Consider the following 4,559-nt stretch of genomic DNA (forward strand, 5'->3'; position numbering starts at 1 on the left):
GGGCGGGCGAGTGCCGCCGCCGCTACTGCCGCTGCCGCCGCCGCGAGCGGGCGTCGTCCCCGATTGAGGCGAATGGGAAGGGACCTCTTCGGAGCCACGGCTGGCCCGCCGGGTGCGAGGGGTGCCCCGCGGGGTCCTGCGGACAACTCACCGGAGGGAGGATGAGGAAAAAAAACCTGCCCTAAGTGCGTACTGTTTGCACTGGGGTTTGCCCTCTGTAAGTGGTGAGCGATTTCTGTGGGATTTCTAAATACTATGTCTTTAGAATTTTGTTGATTTTTTTTTTTCTTTGAGACAGTTTTTATGGGGCTCTCTGAGGTTTTATGGCTTGCTCTCTCCTGCTCCTACCCAAGCAACACTGAAAATAGGAGGGTTGCCCCTTCTCAAGTGAGTAAGTAGACCGCTCTGCAGCCCCAGAAGACTGTCAGAAATACAGATGAATTTTCTTCTCTTACCCTTCAGTATCAACAAACCCCCAAAAGGCAGCCAGCTAAACAGGTGGTACTGATCTGTGTTGTCCTTCACCATTTTATGACACCCTAACCTGTGTGTTTGTGGCAAAAAGTATTTTTTGTCTTTCACAGGACCCTGTCTCTCATGTAACGCCTGATGCAGTACCAGTACCTAGGGAGTCATTTGAAGAGTAACAGCTGTGAGGTGCAGCATGTAATCCCCAGTCCCACCTCACGGTACCTGACCACGTACTCTCTGCACACAAGGTGAGTGGTCCCAGGCCTGCAGCTTGAAACTTTCATGTCTGTATTTCCCCACAGGTGCATGTGAACTCGCACCAGTACCTAGGGAAGGTAGAGTTTTCAGAAGGTGAGGAATTAGCCTTCCAGTCCTGGCCTTCTCTATGTGGAACTGCACCTGCTGGGAATTAGGAGACTCCAAACTTTAAAACAAGCAAACAAAAAAAAAATCCTTCCTGACATAAACTGTGGTGTGGCAACATTACTGGGTACTGTTAGACTGCTGCCATGTTCCAGTGACAGCTTTTCAGTAGAAATTGAAATTATTTCATTATAGAAAGTCAGTTAAGTGCTTTGGGATTCTTCTTGGTTAAGATTATAGGAAGAATATGAAATCCTATAAACCATGCTTCTTAGCTGACAATGCTGTAGCCTTACTTTTAACATACAACAGAAGAAAATAACAAACTTTCCACTTCTAATTGGAATAAAAAGAATGTAAGAAAATGTAAAAAAAAGTAAGAACATTTCTTACATTTCAGCTTTGTATATAACTTTTTTCCCATATGCATTATCAATAGGTATAAATATCAGAACTTAATTAAAGGTATAATAATAATTTGAGAGGAATATCCAGACACAGTCTGTTACCTGTTTTCTGTTAGAATGATAATTAACAATGTTAATATTGAAGTGAAAACCAAGAACACTTAATCTCTTCTGCATCTGAGCTATATGAAGATTTTTTTCTAGTTACAGTTGTTGACGGCCAACTATTGCTGTGTAACATGTCTAGCAAGCCTCAGTATAGAGAGGCAAAGACCCTGTCTATCATGATTTGTGTTTATTACCTTAGCTTCAGACACAGGTAAATTGCACTGGTATAAATCATATTTTATAGCTCTTTTGCTTGCATGCCATGAAATTCTGTGCCATTACAATTATATCAGAAACTGTTACTCGCTTCTGAATTCCCAACATAGGTAAGTGGCATTACATTTTTCTACCTATAGACTCTAAACTTAGACTCCATCAGTTTGTATTCCATTCTCTCCTCTATAATTTTCATACAGCTCACATCACCATATGATCTGAGAGCCTTCCAGAAATACATTACAGAATCATAGAATCATAGAATGGTTTGTGTTAGAAGAGACCTTAAAGATCATCTAGTTCCAACCCCCCTGCCGTGGGTAGGGATACCTTAGGTTGCTCAAAGCCTCATCCAACCTGGCCTTGAACACTGCGGCTGTCACTTTTGTCACATGTAGTTCATTTTCTCCTCTTTCCTAAAGCATTGTTCAGGTTGGATATCTTTGGTTTCTGTATTGAAATAAATAGGTGTAGGAGCCTTCCATTTGAAATGCAACACAATAAAATCTTTGGTGCTCTTTCTTCATGTTCTGGATCCAGTCTCTAGGAAAGATGTGTACTTACATGGACAAATAGAAATAAAATTATTTTGTAAACCCCCAGTGCCAGGACTTTCAGGAAGGATTTAAGTGAGGGGTTTTTTAATCACATTTGTAAGCAGTCAGAAAGAAGATACCATGTTGTCAGAATTTGAAAGAAAAATAATAGAAGACTGCCAACCTTTTCTGCTAAATGCCATATTCTCTCACATGACCATATAGGTTAAAAAAAAAAAAGTGTTGGTAAGCATTCTTTTCACTCCGATTCCTTTGTTTGAATTAATTTTGAAAATATATAACACCTAAGGAAATTATCATGACCTAGGCTGGTGACATTTTTCTTTGAAAATAACAAGTTGCTATGTTAATGCCAGAGTGCTGTACTCTCTTCAAAAATTTGAATTAGCAGAATGAGTTAAATTGCATTAGTGGTTTCCATTTGATGGCTGTGGCGTATTTGATCATTAATAGGAGGCCTATAGTCAGCTTTACTGTATTGTCAGATCATGGCATTTACAGCAGTTAATGGATGTTGTGTTACGAGCTGCGCTGGTTAATGCTGGAAGGAGAGGTATCGGGGCAGTCTAGGTATGGAAGCAAGAGACCTAAACAAGGGTCTTAGTTGCATGGATGGATCAAAGGACTTTGTCTTAGAGATGCCATATAGATGAAGTCTAAAATTTAGATGTACCCTGAGTGCTAGGATCTACAAAGAGGTTTCAGTCAGAGCTGACAGTGGACATACAAGCTTGAGTGGCAGGTAGACTGATGATGTTATCCACAGACATGGGCAAAGAAGATAATAAGAGGCCTTTCAGGGAAGAGAAAGAACCATCTTCTAGCTCTTCTGAGCTTTAACTTCCTGCTAGTCATCCGTAGAAGAGAGCAAAAGGCTATGATTTGAGTTTGGCTAGCGGGGGATAGCTCTGGGGAAAGGAGCAGATCTATAAATCATCTGCAGAGAGATGTTAGTTGTATTTGTATTTCAGATGAGATAATTCAACGATAACGTGGGAGAATAAAAGGAGAAGACCAAGGATACAGCTCTGTGAGAGTCTGTCAAAGAACACTTGGAAGGAAGGCTTAAATAGGTAAAAGGAAAAGATTTTAAGTGAAGCATGGTTGATTGTGTCAGGTCAGAGAGGATGAGGTTTAAATACATTTTTTTGAGCTCTGTTGAACCTTTGAAGGGCTTTGGTTAATCCATAGTGGAAACGGAGAAGTTTGGACACTATACATGTCTATGAAGTGAGTCCGGAAGTGCAAGAGAGAGAGAGCAGTTAGAGAGGAAAGTGGGGCTGAGTCAAGGCTTTTATTCATTTGGGGTTTTATACCATTTTTTATTTTTGAGGGGAAATAGAAACAAAAGGTGGGTAAACCAAGAAGACTATGTCATATTTTAGCCATATCACTTTTTTTTTTAAATTTTGCTTGGGGAATTTATTCCCTCTAGTGGAAATTAGATGGCTTCTGGGCTTTTCTCCTTTTGCTTACTAATTTCAAAGACCAGAAAGGTGGGAAGAACAAGCATTATTCTCTGAAACGTCTCCTGTTCAGCTAAAGATGTAGCTTTAACATGCAGCTGAGCCAATCTAATGACTTGTGGCCACTGAAAGGTGGCTTTCTTTTTCGTGGCTATGTGTTCTGTCCCTTTTTTTGTGCTGATGCTGCTACTCATTGGACCTGCTTGTCTGCAGTTTTACTGAGTTCATTTGGCTCATGGAAGTGTCCCAATGAGTGCCAAAATCAGCACAGGCTAGTCAGGAGTGCCCAGCTGGGCATGGAATTTTGGGAGATGGGGAATGTCACCTTCTCAGCAGCCATGAACTGTGAGGCCAACTTAGTGTGCCTTCTGGAACTGAACCACTGGGGTAAGTTAAGCAGCTCTTCAAGAAATGGAATTGTGAAATTCCTCTCTATACCTACATAAGCAATGAAAGAGTTGGCAATTAATGAAGAAATACGTTGATGATGATGAATGTTAATACAACTCATCCTCATGGGATCAATCTGGCAGCTCACACCTCTGAGAGCAGTTTTTTTCAGATTCTTTGCAAAACCTGCAAACTGGCAGATCCTGCAGTGAGTTACCACTGATTCATCTTTTGGCTTAGGATGTAGTTTCACTGAGATCTGGCACTATGGTGAGCTCGTTCAAGGAGTTAAACTAGAATAAAACTCTATTTTTTGCTGTGCTAGCTTTCTGCTCACTTAATTCCTTGATGACACCAGTGTTTGCAGAAGTGAGGCAGTAGAATCAGGATAATCCTGGGCAGTCTACCTAGACTTTAGTAAAGTGTTTCACACCATTTCCCACAGCATTCTCCTGGAGAAACTGGCTGCTCATGGCTTGGATGGGTCTACTCTTTGCTGGGTAAAAAAACTGGTTGGACGGCCGGGCCCAGAGAGTTGTGGTGAACGGAGTTCAATCCAGTTGGCGGCCGGTCACGAGCGG

This window comes from Pygoscelis adeliae, unplaced genomic scaffold (assembly GCF_000699105.1).
Source record: "Pygoscelis adeliae isolate BGI_AS28 unplaced genomic scaffold, ASM69910v1 Scaffold356, whole genome shotgun sequence".
Classification (NCBI taxonomy): domain Eukaryota; kingdom Metazoa; phylum Chordata; class Aves; order Sphenisciformes; family Spheniscidae; genus Pygoscelis; species Pygoscelis adeliae.